The following is a 15,914-nucleotide window of genomic DNA, read 5'->3' on the forward strand; positions in this document are numbered from 1 at the left end:
GGGAAAGCACATTTGTTAGTAAACTGTGATAGAGAACAGACTCACTGTCCCCTGATCTCTGAAATACAAATCTGAACAGCACAAATGTGTGCATTCTTGTTGGCTTTACCTAGGGATGAATGATGGTAAGGTAAATTCACGTGATCCCAAATAGCGGTCAGTTGTTGCTGCAGCACTTTATAAAGTCCAGTCTACCTAGACTTATTTTTGTATACAAAACACAAATTGTAAGCTCCCCCTCAGCCCTACACAATGGTAAAATACCCTTTGGTTTTTTTCTTTATAAAGCCCTGCATTTAATTTTGAACTTCAGCTATTTTCCCCTCCCTTTCCTGTAATCCTTCTTCTAGCTGATGCCTGTTAAACTGATGCAAGACCTCAATGGCAGTGAATGCCTTGATGAAAGGAGAATTATCTTCCATTACTTGCTGTTGGGATTCAGTTGGCACTTGTGAGTCACTGTCAGCACAGTCTTCCCTTGTTGTAGCTCCTTGATTATGGTGGGCAGGATCCAGCACTTATTCATTACATTTTATGATATTCTGTTGTGCTCCACAGAGCCCACTTCAGGAGCTGTGTCCCCAGTTCCTTTACAGGATCTGGATTTTCATTGTGTTGTAGAAAGTTGGAGACAATTTTTACAGCATTTCAAAGCAGGTGTAATTGAATGTGCAGAGTGCAAGTGTAATTACAGTTGTGGAGAAAGTGCTACACAGATAGTTTGACTATTTAGAGGCATAATTATCCAGATTGCATTCACTGAAATAGCAACTTTATATACAAATCAGTCCAAATGTTTTCTAAATAGCTTTTTCTGGTCCTCCTGACTTTTCTCATTACGGTATTACAAGATAAAATGTCATCTTAATGTCTTAAATGTCATCTACAGATGCAGCTTGTCTTGCTGAGATACTGTTCAGGGAACTGAGAAGCATCAGTCTTGGGAAACACACACAGAATGACTCAAAATGCCCCAAAGCCTTTTGTTTGCAAAGACTTGAACAGGACCTTGAGAAGGGCCTCTGTGACAGCAGGCAGCCCCCATTTGGATGCAGGTACATGGAAGTGGCTCAGCACTGACCAGGTATGTGCAGAAGAAACTATGGGATAGATATGTCAGGGATGCAGGGCAATGGAAGTCCTCACATCTATTACATTTTCCTGCATTGATGGAAATGACAATTCAAGATAAAGACACAGTACACTTAGCTTCGCTATGCCTTGCACTGGCACAGAAGGGAATACACTTCTTTATGTCCTAATTGCAGCTTCTTATGTAAGTATACTAAAACACTCCCAAAAAAGCAGACTGCTTTCAAAGACATACCACAATATCTCTTTGAAAGATGCAATTAAAATACAATTTGTACTACAGTACCCATTTTAAAAATAGATGTATTTAAATGGCTTGACCAGCTCCTTTCATAAAGCAGCTCACTATCCACCTCCCCCCCCCCCCCCCCCCCCCCCCCCAGTAGATTATTTTATTTAAAGGAGTGCTTAAAACATCCACAACATTTCAGAATAAACACCACATGCAGACTGGCAGGGCAGACATGAGCTTATCTATTGAAAACCACTGATGTCCTGGCTCTGCTCAAACAAGCTTTGCCTTGGACATGTGTGGAGCCAGTGCTTCACACAGGGCTTTTAATGGCAATAAGGAGGAAACTTCTTCAAGACTTTAGCATAGCAGGTGGTTATATGGTAGGTTTATATCAATAGTGTTTGCTGGAGATAAGAAGGGCTGGAAAATACGTTGATGAAAAAATGAAAGAAAGAAGACATTAGAAGATGATGCAAAATATGTGTGTGCGTGTGTGTCCTAAAACCCCTCGAAGAACTGCCCCCCCCCCCTTCCAAACCAAAACAGCAAACAAACAAAGAAAACCCAACCAAAAACAAAGGTAAGAAAGTTTCTTATATGAACAGATTGGTCAGTAGGGGCTACGGCTGTATGGATGAGGGTAGAAGTACGTGCACACTTGTGTGTTTTGCTTGGCATGATGGTTAAATGGCTGCCCAGCTTTTATGTTATGACAAGTGACAGAAAAATTAAGTCTGGAAGAGGAAACTTTGAAGCAGTGGAAATGTCTTCTGTGGTAGTGTTTTACCTCCGGGTAAGTATAAAAATGGTGGTAAGAAAGTTAGTAGTAATGCAATCTGTTACTCTGAAATCTTCACTTGCTTCACGTTTGGGCTTTAGGCAAGACCGTGCATGCTATGACAGCTGTGCCTACTTTCTCTGCTTGCTGTTTGTATAAACCTTACACGTAACAGGATCAAACAGTACTAAAACAAGAGGAAAAGAATGTTCCTGACTGTAATGCTCATCCCTTAAATCAGAGGGTGCCATGACCACAAGTTGTAAGAACACTGAGTATGTCTATTTTCAAATGTTTATTCTCTGTGGACCTTATTCTGATACAGCAGTGGTGTAAATTAACTGATTCCAACAGCCAGATTTACAACAAGAACAACGGAATTAAGCAAAGGCCTTCTGATAGCCAAAGAAGTGTTAAAACCTTCAGAGAATGACTAAATGATCCATTATGTTTTGGCAACTGGAAGCTCATTTCCTACCTGCTGTTCATTTTGTGGTCTCAATGAACCAATTATTTCAGATAATGGGGGAAGCAGTCCCTTTATGAGAATCCATCAAGAAATCATTATTCCACTAGAAGCAATGTACTGTTTTTTAAACAGAATTGGAGGGTGCAGAGTAAAAAATATTTTCCTGCTTTCTTTAGCCACATTTCTGAGAAGAAAGTGGTGGGAGGAGGGGAGCTGGAAGGCTGTTACCACATTCTCCAGAGTATTGACCAGTTGTCTTGTCTAAGGCAGGGTAGATGAGGGTGTAGTATAGTACAGAGCATTTCATTCTACCCTAGCCATAGCTTATAGAATCAACCAAGTTGGAAGAGACCTCCAAGATCATCCAGTCCAACCTAGCACCCAGCCCTATCCAGTCAACTAGACCATGGCACTAAGTGCCTCATCCAGTCTTTTCTTGACCACCACCAGGGACGGTAACTCCACCACCTCCCTGGGCAGCCCATTCCAATGGCAAGAGTCTGGAATTGCTGACACTGGAGCAGAAGCTCTGCTCTTCAAAAGTAGCTTGGGCTGCACATATACATATGTCCATCTTTCCTTTTACCTTTTCCCTTCCCATCTCCTCTATCTCTTTATGAAATAAGCCCCACTACCTTGCATGTGGCAGATGTTCACTGTTACTGCTGCATAATGGAAAATAAAAAGCTTTGTCTCCAAAGAGCAGATGTAGGAAACCTATCAAGTGTAAATTGCTAAGAAGGCAGGAGAAACCATGCTGTGCTCTAGCCCCAGCATGTTCAGCTGGATGAACTGGATTATCATCTAAATGACAACATCACCAAGGAGTTAATGCTGCAGTAGTTCTTTTGCTGTAGCATGCTGTATTATTGTTTTGATTTGTTGGTTCATTGTGATGTGTATCTCATGGTTTAGTATCAGCGACCTCTGTGGCAGAAATAGCTGATCATGTGTCTGGGCTGCATGAGACAGAACATGGGCACCCACTGCTTCTTAGCCAAATTCCCACTCTAACTATGGATACCACTGTTTATCATTATTTCTGTTACAAGCCCAGAATATTCCAGAAGTGTCTTCTTCCTAGAAAGCTGTAACTCTTATTGACTTTCCCCTGTCAGTCCAATTGATTTCTTTCAGTCAAAATTCCTCCCTAGTAATGTAGTTACTACAGGCTGTGTGCAGCCCATGTAATTTGTTAGCAGAGCTGACCACTAAAACCTGTATTTATAGGATGAGTGTAGGAAAAGAGGTGACAGTTATCCTCTCCTTGACATAGCAAAAGAACAAGTAAAGCAGGAAAATTTTGCCTCAAAACAAAAGTAGACTAAGAAAAGAGCATTAAACCATAAAAAAAGTTATTGAGATTAAAGCTCTCCTGTTTGCTGCTGTTTGAAGAAGGTTCAGCACATTGCTGTAAAAATCACAGCAAAAACAACTGAGAAGGCAAAGCAAGCCCAAGCTTACACCTGATCTGTAGCTTACTCCTGAAAGCGTTCTGGTCACACTGGGCATCAGTGCAGTAGAGGTAAAATGGCATTGTGGGCAGCAGAGAAGTTTGAGAGTCCACTTTGGTGGAACCATGCAATAAAACTGGAGAAGTGCTTATAGAAAACCAGTGAGAGAGGCACCAAGTTTGTCCTCTCTGCTCTCAGATTTGTTCTTTTGGGCTACTGTGTTTGTTTCTCTCAAGATTTCATTTGAAGGTGCTGCATATGGTAATACTTTTTTACTCAAGATCCATTGCTTTCTAGGTCCAGTTCTCCAAGTAATCCTCTCTTGCATACTCAGCAAAGACAAAGACTGCCCCAGGCTGGGTTGGCAAGGTGTATCTGGTAGGCCCCTGTTCTCAAGCAGCACATAATTACTAAGATCTTTTTCCTAGAGCTTGACGCAGGTCTGAATAGGCAAATTTGCCTCCTGGAGGGATGCCTCGGTACACTACGCTAAAACATGACCAGAATAAATGAATGCAGGCCTCCCTGTGTCACCGAGGGCTTTAATGAGTACAAAGTAGCATGGCCAGGGACCTCGCTGATGGTAAATCAAGGCAAGGCAGCAACTCAGTCATTCATTGCCTCTGTTATTAACTGAAAGCTCACTGAGTATTTTTTTCCAGGCTACTACTTCATGATTCTGCTGTTTTAGCAGCTCAAAAAGTTGGCTATGCCCCAGGGCACTGGTGAAGGACTCATAGCAGCTGACCTCTAGATCAGGTGTGCAAGTATCAGGTGTAGCTGACCGAACCACTGTGGTTTTGAGAACTTGGGATTTAATTTTGACCATTATTAGGGGTCTGCTTCATGCTAGTGCAAGCTCTGCATAAAAGCAAGTGAGTGTAAAGCCTCTGTAGTGTCACATGGGAAACCAAACAATTCTACAGTAATAAATGTGCTGGAATACCTTTTTTTTTTTCTGGAGCAATCCACTGCTCAGCATAAATAGCACTAAAGATTCTCAGAACAGGATTATTCTGTCTGTGATCATGGAAGAAATATAACAGCCAGGCTGAGAAAAAAAAAGAGAAATTGATGAATATGCTTCCCCAAAATGTTGTCTAGCAAAGGCACTCAGGTACATGCCACAGCAAACTACCCCTCAAGGACAATGCATAATCCCCTTGCTTACAGACACAGGGACTCTTGTAAGGCCCTTGAAAGCAGAGTTAATGTATTTATACATTTGCTGACTCAGAAAGTAACCAATCTTAGTACCCGAAATAGGATTTTCTTACCTGGAATAGGATTTCCTTTGTTTGTCCTTCCAACAAAATTGGATCTTTTAACAGAAGGAAAGAAAGATGCTGTCCTTTGCTATAATCAAAGGTGTTGTCTAAATTCCTTTACACTGGCATAGTTAGAGCTGTGTCTTGGATCAGATACTGGGACAACATACAAATAACACCAAATTACTGTGGGTAGCTCAGATGCAATGTGGCACCAACACAATGTCCCTCCACAGCACGGCTTAGGCCAGGACCTATTGCGGGTCCATGGTGCACCCGGGCAGGCCATTCAAGGGCTGCTGATATCCCCCGCAGTTACACTGTGTTTTCCTCAGAAATCAAACGCAGGTCTTGTCAGGCTGTCCTGTCCGGATCCATAATTCTCACACACATATCCAGCTAGAACAGGAAATACACACACAAACAAAATAAGACATAAAACCTTTTTTCCTTCTTTTTTAAAAGACACTTCACCTTCCCTGTTAATAATTTTTGTCTTTAATTTGGTGAGATAAATATACAGTGCCTTAACCATTTCATTTTGCTCCAAGAGCACTTTTCTGTGTGTATGAATTGCAAGTCTTTGCAGAAAAGTTCCTTGACATATGTCACAGTATCACAGTATCACCAAGGTTGGAAGAGGCCTCATAGATCATCAAGTCCAACCCTTTACCACAGAGGTCAAGGCTGGACCATGGCACCAAGTGTCCTCACCAACTGTCTCCTACCACTGGCTGTCCTTTGCTAGCAGAAGAAACTTGTCTTTATTGCTAAAAGGCAAAGGTATAGGTTGGGTTTGCACAGTTGTATCCCAAACGCAAGGGCAGGAACTGTCTATAAATGCTTGAAGTAATCATTCAGGATAAGCAGAAGAGAAAAATGTTTTGAAAGCAGGTCAGAAAAGTCAGCATAGCTCATGCCGCTCCAGCTCTAAGTTATACTGGGCTCTGCATCACCTGTAAGTGGTGGGTGCCCAGCTTACCTAAATACTTCCACTTGGGTAGAAGGTACTACTCTCAATCTGCTGGGGCCTTGCAGCAGCGATCCCAGCATCTCTGCTTTGCAGACATGAACGCAATAACTTGTTCAGTCAGAGGTGTTAAGCAATCTCTGTGTTTGGCCTTAGCCATCAGGGCTTCATTCACCAGCCTCTTTCTATTTCAAGAACATTCCTCATAAGTCAGTTATTTCCTAGAGGACTCAGGAAAAATACAATGTTATCTCAATTAAGCAAAAGTGGTTTTCTGCAGATCTATCACTCCACATGGAACAGGATGACTGTCAGATCAATGTTTAGGCCTGTAAATCAGAAAAGGCGTTAAAAAGGGCTTCATCTCGATTAAAAGCCTGTTTCTCCCACCAGCATAATTTTCATTTTATAGCTGGGGAAAAGCAGGAGGGGTGTGTGTGTGTGGCAATTAACTATTACTGGTTAGCCACCCATGTTCTTTTTGTTTATCTAACACGAACAATGTTTGGTATCTGATCCACAAAGAATCCAAACACAGCCATGCCAGAATTGCTGGAAGGCTGCACAAAAGGACGGCGTGTTGTTAAATGCCTGTTTTTCCCCTTCTTGGCAAACCAGTCTGATACCAAAATGGGAGAAGGAAGGATGAACATATAGAATGCTATTTCAGAGAGCAGGTGGATGGATAATTCTCCACACAGACTGCAAACCCTTGTGCTATTTTACCGTGTCGTTATGGTAATAGGAGATTTATGCGAGCAATACTTGCTGGCTTTTGCCAAAAGCACACATTGCCTAAATCGAGAGTGTTGCTGTAGTGCTCATCATTTAAGGTGCATTAGAGACACCGTAAGAAGAGAAATGTGGAGAGGGACACTGGGATGCTATTAGTGAGTTGCATATGAAATTAAATGGGAAACGAACAAAAAGCCATCTCATCATAGCACAGAACTTCTCTCTCTGTGTGACAATAAAATCCATCTTCCATTTGCACTTGGCATGTTGGTAATTTGCACAGCACTGAGGAGCATTATTTATTCAGCATGGCTAATATTATTTATAGCATTTTCAGAAGGAGATTTAATTGCTCATAGACAGCAACATCTCTCCACTAAATATCCCCCACATGGAGACCCAAATAGCACAAATGGTGTCACACTCTGCCAACGGCCTTTGCTATTGGTTTTCTCTAGGAAAGCAGCATTAAAATATCTAAAGATATATAGGTAATGTGTCATTGACAGGGAGGGAGGAAAGCAAGAGCGGAAGGGGAGGAGAGAAGGAGTGAGGTAGGGGACAGGAAGGAAGGAAGAAGGAAGGGAGGGAGGGAGGGAGGAAAGAAAAGAGAAAAGGAGGGAAGATGGGAGAGAAGGAGGGAGGAAAGAAAGAAATGACAAGACAAAGTCAAGGAGGAAGAAAAGGAAGGGCAGTGAGGGCAGATGGAAAATTGGAAGCACAGATGGTAGGAGTGGCAGAAGAATGCAAGAAATTAAGGAAAGAAGGATGGAAGGAGGAACAGGTGTATGAAATGGTAGAATAATAGATACAAGGACCTAAGGATGGAAGTGAGACATGGAATGTCGGGTGGAAGGACAGAAGGAAGGATGGAAGTTAGGACAGAAGAAGAGATAGGAGGGAAACAAGCAGAGAAAGACAAACAGAAGGAAAAACAGATGAACAGAAGGATGGACAAAATGAAGGAGTGATGGATGGAAAGGGGATTGGAACTAGATCATCTTTAAGGACCCTTCCAATTTAACTAATTCTATGACTCTTTAAAGGCCTAAGGAAGAGCAAGAATGACCTTGTTGCTTTGCACTGAACCCAGCTCTGGAGAGCTGCGTTTAGTTCACAGCTCAACCACAGGCTAAAATATTGGACATGATATGTGCCCCTTTCCCCTTCTGTAACAAGAGATTATTACTTCAGTACTTCACTCTGGTGAGAAAAGACAGAATTCATTAGCTTCCATGTGTTCTCGGACACTCTGGTCACAAAGGTCATATATAAATTACAGTATAAAGGCAACCAGTGATTTAGTCTGAATTAAGACATTATGAAATACTCATAGTAAAACGAGCAGTTGGCATTAGGTCTGGTATTAGCACTTCAGATAAACAAAAATGTCCATCATTTAACATTTGTTCGTTTGCATTTGGTTATGTCAAAGACACATTGTAGTTTTAAGTCTCGTCCATGTGCTAGTTTGAAGCAAGCTGGAGTGTTTTGGTAACAGAACTAGATAACGGGCAGTGAAATGAAAAACAATTGATGTCAACTTCTCTCACAGTCTCGCTGAGAACTCTGGGAAGAAGAAAGACTTTTTCTCCATTTTGTTTCTCACTCTTGCTTTGGCTTTAGACCTGGTCACATCTCATTAACCCTGCTCCTACTAACCTTGCTCCCTAACCTCTTGGCTGCACCTCTTTTCTTCCTGAGGACTGGGGTAAGGTTGAGAGGGACGGGGGGAGGTGTTGGGGTGGTTTGAGAGCCCCTCCTGGGGACTCAGGTTTCTGGGAGGGGAGTTGTGCTTTTGTATTGTTTATCCTTTGTATATTTCTGTATATAATTGTATATAACTGTATATATTGTAAATAGCTGCTTGTAAATTCTGCTAGCTGTAAATAAATTGCTTCATCTATATTCCCAGGGTCCGTCTGAGTTAGCTGGGGCAAATTCAAAAGTGTGGGGGGGCGGGGTAACCCCCAAACCATCACAGTCCATAATTCTCTATGATCACAATTTACTGGGACTTTAATCATACCTAAGTCCTGCAGAGACTCTGTGACCTGTCAGCAAACACAACAGAAAAGTGTTTAGGAACTGTGTGCCGAGTTTGCAGTTGTCAGAAAGCAGCCTACCTGCTGCAGGGAGTAACGTGAGAGGAAGCATTCTGAGCCACTTAACCAACCGTATCCCCTCTACCCCTCTCCCCACTAGCAACAGTCTGGGGAAGGGAGGTTTCTCTCCATAGGTGTTTAAGCAGATAGACTGCTCCCTGGCAAATGGCAGAACTGAATCAGGCTCAAGTTCATCTAGTACTGAAAGGTGAGTCTACCTTTTCCACCTCCAATACAGTTTCTCCCATCTCCCTCCCCTTTAAATACAGTGTTGAAATCCCAAACTCTTAGTTTAGTTGAATCTTGTACTTAGGTTCTCTTGTTTCTATCTCTGCCTTACATTTTACAGTCAGGCAATTTCTGTGAATGGGTCAAATGAAAATCTGAAACCACATACAGGGTGTCCAAACATGGAACAGAAATATCTCTAACATTTCAAGCACTACAGAGAGAAAAGCAAGAAAAATGATAGCATTTCCTAGCATTGAAGAGTGTTTTTAAACACCTTCATTATAATAATGAGACTTTATATAGGACTCACTATGCATTTCATTGAAGTGCTTTTTACTCCCAATAATGACCTTACTTCCAGTTCTGTCTTTTTTTTTCCTAATGTGCTGTTCCTAGGAAAATAAGAATGACCCTCTAAACAAAACAAAGCAAGACAAACCCAGCCAAACCCAAGAAAATGCAGATGTCCAGAGGGATGGTCCTCAGCATGTTCCTGCTGACTGCTCTGCCTCATGCCCAGAGAGCAGAGGCTATTTCAACCTTCAGCTGTCTGCAGCAGTTTTACACTGAATTAAACATAACTGTATACTTTGTGCATAAAAAAAAAAAAATCATCCTTCTTAACAGAAAACCATAGCAGCACTCCTGAGAGTCTGGAGAAGTTCTAAAGAGCATTGTATGAGAAATTTGGAATGATTTACAAGGGCAAACTCTGTTTCTGTCTGTGGGGATGTAAAGAGCAGACCTGCTAAATTTTGCACACATTGGCACTTTTAGGTTAAACACCCCTATTCTTCTTCTGATCTCACTGGAACCGTTAGCCACACTCCATGTGACCTATACTATGTTCAAATACATTGTCTTTTCCACAGATGATTTTCCAATTCAAACCAATCAAGTCTCTATCCAGAATCATTGCTTTCACTCCCTGTGAATTTTAATGTGTTGTAAGTATGCTGTGTCACTGAAAGCCCCATTCGTGGGACTGCACACCACGAGACTGCAGAGCAATTCCTCTTTTATTAAAAAGACAATCTTTGAAGATATATCATGCAAAGACTGAAATGATGAATGTGAAAAGCTAAATATCCCAATACTTATTATTTTTCAAAATCTTGCAAGTTTTTGATGCTTCAGTCATGAAAATTTAATGCTTGGAAGTAGAGGGACTGATGAATACATCAGACCACAGTTTAGGTCCTAGGGATTGCTATATGCAAAACACCAACACGAAGGAATTTTTTACCTGCTTTAAAAATTCTTCTTGGTCTATATTGGAGTGGGGAGGTATTTTTAATTAAAACCACTTCTGCTGTAACTATTCAACCAGCAGAATTTAGTGACCACTCCATATATAGAAGTTTCCCAAGGGAAAAAAAGTGACTGCACAAGAGACAAGGCAAATTAAAGGTGTAGTCTGGCTGTTGGTGCTGCAGCATGAGCTTAGGGCTAGTCTTACCTTCCTGTGTGCCCTGCACACCAATGTGGCTGCTAGTCACCAGTCCTGTTTTCCTCAAACCAGGAAAAGCTGGTGCATGAAACACAGCTGCTGTCGAAGGCGCAGTACATTGTCAGCACATGGAATGGTTATGATTTGACTTAATAGCAGCAGCAAAAGTACCTAGAGCACTTACCTGTGCAATACTCATCTCACCCATTGAAAACAATGAGACAGAAAGTCTTTGATGGGAAGAACAAAAAAACACACATAAGAGACTTGATCAAAAGTTTCTCACTGCTCTCCCTCAAAAGCACTTTAATCTCACATCGGTACCTACTGTCCACTTGTTCCCAAGTCTCAGTGACACACAGACCGCACGCGACAAGTTGCCAAGGAAACTGGATTCACTTATGATGCTACAAGTTGGTTGTTGCATTCTGCTCATTTTTTTCCACCCACGTTTTTCTTAAAGTTTTTGTTGTCCTTCATGGTCCAATTCCCATGACAGCACTGTCATTCAGCACATGGAAATAGATTTGTCACCTGAATCAAAGCCTAAGCCACTCTAACTTTTAAAAGCAAGGCATGAAAAAAGATCTTCAAAATTACCCTGTCAGTATGTTACTTCAGGATGCCTTTTTTTCCACACTGATAACCAAAATACTAAATAGCAGACATATTTGAAGGGCCTCAGTACAACACTCCTCAATTAGGCTCACTCTAGAACTGAAAGTATGGCAAGCAAAACTTTTTGACAGCAATTCCCCTGATTCATGAGTCCCAACATGTTGGGCGCTGGCTATACAACCCCAATCCCTTTCAGTTAAGTCAGAGGTTTTGTTATCGACCACAGCAAAGCTGGTATTTCAGCTGCATTTCAGGGAGGTCGCCAGCTCTGTATTTAAAGTCAACCAGAGTTGGATTACTTGTCCTAGAGCAGCTGAACTGCTGAGACACCTGAATTTGTGCTAGCTGGAATGACAACTCATAGTTTTGGTGAGTCTCCAGGCTACACAAATTTCAGCTGCTTCATAATTTGTATAAGGACAGGGGTTTGGTGAGTATCATGAAAAAGGTTCCAGATGTAAATCATATTCCTGATTATTTTTTCCCTAGTTGATCATGCCTCTGTGCATACTTTTAAGGGACTCAAAGTGATGACCTTCAAATGACAGTCAGTTGAGCTAGCACAGCTGAGGGGGATTGTTTTACCCATCACTTTAGCTGTCAGAATAATTTTGTTGATCTTTAGGTGTGTTTTCATTTTTCCCAACCACAGATACTTTTACCTAGCTGGACTTTACCGCAGGTTCTTTCCAAACTGTGTAATGTCTCTTAGTCAAGATAGATTGTGACCTCTTTGAGGGTTATTGTATGCCTCAGGCTGATCTTAATAAAGATGGATTCTGGAAAAGTGCCAAATAAGACCCTCATCCACTGCAGAAATTGGGTTAATTCTATCCCAAGCAAAGAATCTACTCCAAAACCTGTACTAATCTTGTAGGAAATTATCTGCCAGTGTCTTCCATATGTTCCTATGAGCTCACTCTATCATCTCTCTAGAAGCCTTCTAGAAAATACTGGAATGCACATCCACACATCCCCAATCAAAATTCGGACGTGACAGTCAATTAATAAAAGAAAAAAGCAGTTTGCAGAGAAAGAAAGAAAGGAAGAACATCTTTGTTGACAGCGATAAAATGTAACTTGTCACCAGAGTTGATATGCCGTATTAATGGCTCTCTAGCAAAAACACAGAGCTAGGTGTTACTAATATTGATGGGAGCACACTGCTTTTGGAAACGTGAGATAGTGAAACTTTTTAAGGTGAATACAATATTGTCTTCAATTTGAAACTCAAATATCACCTTTTAACTGGAAGCCATTACATTCACAAACAGGACCAATTTTTGCTGCTGATACAGCAAATAGAGCATGGAAAACTGTTCCTACCTAGATGTGATAGTCCAAAATCTTTAAGGACAAAACTGAGGGCTAGAGCTCCAAATGAGCTGGAGTGTTAATATATGGTGTAGTATATTGAGGCCTTTGTTTTTTTGTATGCCAATGCCGTGATGCCCACACTGACCGTTTGGTTGCCATGGTTACTTGTGAGCCAGCCTCTACCTCAACCTGAGGAGCCAGAGTACATTTTCTCCTCTATAATGGGTATGTCCACATGGGCATTTCCTTAAACAGCTTGGCAAAGGCTGAGGGATCAAGTGGCACAAATCAGAATCCAGGATGTTTACTGGGAAAAGGATGTAACAGCATTCCTGATACTTCTACAGGCACAACAAAAGATACCCAAATTTCTCTCTGCACAGCAAAATGTTCTTCTGAGGAATGCAAAGCTGAACAGACTCTGTGGTCTAAACACTGAAGCTCCAGGGCTCCCAGGACTATTTGCCACTTCCTGTGCCCATCAAAGGACTGCTCCCCTATTGAGTGAGCTGAAACTTGTCCATTCCAGTATGCACTCTTGCACGAGAGGTAAACAGGGCTTGATGAAAAAAACCACATAGCCAAGAAAAAAGGAAAGTCATTTAAAATCTAAACCAGAGGGAACTAAAAAGGTAAAGCATGTCCACAAGGAGCACCAGTTGATGCCACGAATGACCTAAATTAAAAAATAATTAAAATTTATTTTAGTTAGGATCTGAAGCAACAAGAGATTTTTAACAGCCTGCTGTGCAGGGACTGCATTGGGACAGAGTAAAGGAGACGTTCTCTTTACGGTACTGCATGGGCGCAAGCCTCTGTGTGAAAATGTCACGAACAAAACCTGTCAACCTCAAACATTTGCAATGCTGTCAAGAAATAGGGGGAAAAACAATTTTGTACTTACTTTGCACAGGGGAACCATGGCATAGGTAGCTGGTGATGACTGTTTCAGACAAGCTTGTACTCTATTCAGCACACCTCTGAATTCTCTGAACACAGACATATAGCAAAGCAGCAGCGTGGTGGCAGTGGCAGTAATACTGATCCACAGAATCCCTCGGAAGACTTGTGTTAGTTCTGTCGCTAATGAAAAAGAAAGAAAGAATGGTCAAAATAACCCAAAGAAATTAATGTGAGACTTACATTTACAGAAATTCTAAGAAAAAAGGAAAAAAAAAAGAAAATTTGCCCTGTCCCACTGCACTGCAGAATTTGAAGGACACGAGTGATTTTAGGTCATGATTACTGTTTTTAAACAGATAAATGGTAGCTTGTGATTTTACAAAGGTAACGCTGGTTTGCAAAGGTCAAAAGAAGCGATTAAAAAGAGTCTTCCACTTGGAATCATAGAATGGGTTGAAGTGGAAGGGAGTTTAAAGATCATCATCCCAAGGCCAAGGATACCTCCCACCAGAACAGATTGCTGAAAGCCTCATCCAGACTGGTCTTAAACACTTCCAGGGATAAAGAATCCATAACTTCACTAGGCCACCCATTCCAGTGTCTCATCACCCTTGTATTAAAGATCTTCTTCCTAATGTCCTATTTAAATGTAGCCTGCCCTAGTTTAAAACCATTGCCCCTTGTTCTGCCACCACATGACCTTATAAAAGATCCTCTCCAGATTTCTTGTAGGCCCCCTTCAGGTACTGGGAAGTACTTGTCAGATGCCATTTGACATCTTGCAAATTAGACACTGAAAAATGAAGTGATGTAGCCAGGTTTTTAGAAGAAATTGCAAGAGAGGTGGAGACTGAGGCCACAACATAGGATTGCTTTGGTGATGTTTGAGCTGCAAGAGCAAAAGCTGCACTTGAAGTGACTTGGAGAAGAAGACTGATAGCAGACCTAATATGGAACAAACACACAGGGAAAATGGATGGCATAATAGTTCTTAAAGTATTTATACCTCAAGAAAGAGAGCAGCAAGTTTCAGGTGTGGGTGGGCATTGGCTCTCTCTCTCTCTCTATATATATATATATTATCTGAGCAATCTGTACTGAGGGGTACAGGTAGCAGAAATAACAAATTATAAAGTTGGAACAGGTTTGATGTGTAAGAGGATTCCACACCAAACAAAAGGAAAAATACAGACTCTAAGGCAAATGTACCTGAGAGAAAGCATATGACTGTTCATGTATCATATTAGCTTTTCTACACTTAGGACAGAGGAACGTGAGGAAGTTAAACACCAGCTACTCCTCCTCATGCTTAATACCAATAGAACACTATACATTATATGGCACTTATATGTCCTGGCAGAACATGACATATATGTGACATGAACATAAACAAATAAGCACTCTCATGGAAGAATTTGGAGACCATGAGTAAAATTCAGAACCATGGTCTCAACCATTCTAAGGATGGCAACTAGAAGGACTAGAAATTGGCGTCAAGCAGGTTTGAAACAGCCAGTGTCACAGTTTGACTGAAATCTAGAATATCATCTGCCTCTGAGGAGAAACAGAATACTGGGAAACAAAATTCAACTCTAGTATGTAAGTTATTTTACCCTCTCTGTGCATATTACAAAATGTTTGTTGGCTAAACTAGGTGAATTTGTCATTACTAGTATAAATGGTAAGGATTTGTTTAATTGCAAGAGACAAATAAACCCCCAGCATTCACAGAACAGCAACTGTAAAGAAAAAGAGCACAGGTCCAAAAAACCCATGAGGTTTCTGAACTTTGTCTTCAAGCAACATCAGTGGAATATTTACTCAGGACCTAATCCCCAAATCCAATTTTCCAAATGTCGGTGCAGTATAAGAACAAAAGACCTGAATTTTAACTGGCATGTACTTTAATGAAGGGTTTGACTGCAAAGATGTAACAGGTAGAGACTGAGGGGAAAATGCTGGAAAACAAACTCCTTGACCTACTTCCATAAGAGAGAAATCAGTCACATTGCATCGTTTTAAAATGCAGGAATATTCCAACGAACACCTCCTTCTACCTGCAGCTATCCTCAATCCAGCTCTCGAGCAAGGTGCCATAAATCCTGGCAGTGCTGTGTCATACACGTCTAAGGTATAGATAAACAAATCAGTGTGTTTATTCAGACAAAAGCTGTGCTAGACATCTGTAGGACTGTGGCAGATTTGAGAATCGGATCCAGAGGCGAATAAATAACATAACCTCCACGAGCAGACCAACACATTTAGCCAGTGGCAGCAAGGACAAAACAG

General features: G+C 41.3%; 2 long non-coding RNA genes across 3 annotated transcripts in view; one reads left to right on the top strand and one right to left on the bottom strand.

Moving 5' to 3' along the window:
• The window catches only part of LOC135176741 (uncharacterized), a 77,680-nt gene extending 76,652 nt beyond the window's left edge, over nt 1–1,028 (top strand). For both annotated transcript variants that reach the window (XR_010302804.1, XR_010302803.1), the window contains 2 exons: nt 351–451; nt 890–1,028. This is a non-coding gene — a long non-coding RNA (uncharacterized LOC135176741). The remainder of the gene's footprint in view (nt 1–350; nt 452–889) is intronic.
• Nucleotides 1,029–4,062: 3,034 nt separating this feature from the next.
• Nucleotides 4,063–13,799, bottom strand: LOC135177120 (uncharacterized). The gene is made up of 3 exons (XR_010302922.1): nt 13,627–13,799; nt 5,306–5,695; nt 4,063–5,079 (listed from the first exon to the last, which is right to left on the bottom strand). It is a non-coding gene; the product is annotated as an uncharacterized LOC135177120 (long non-coding RNA).
• Between the last annotated feature and the right edge of the window lie 2,115 nt (nt 13,800–15,914).

Source organism: Pogoniulus pusillus, chromosome 7 (assembly GCF_015220805.1).
Source record: "Pogoniulus pusillus isolate bPogPus1 chromosome 7, bPogPus1.pri, whole genome shotgun sequence".
In the NCBI taxonomy this organism is placed as follows: domain Eukaryota; kingdom Metazoa; phylum Chordata; class Aves; order Piciformes; family Lybiidae; genus Pogoniulus; species Pogoniulus pusillus.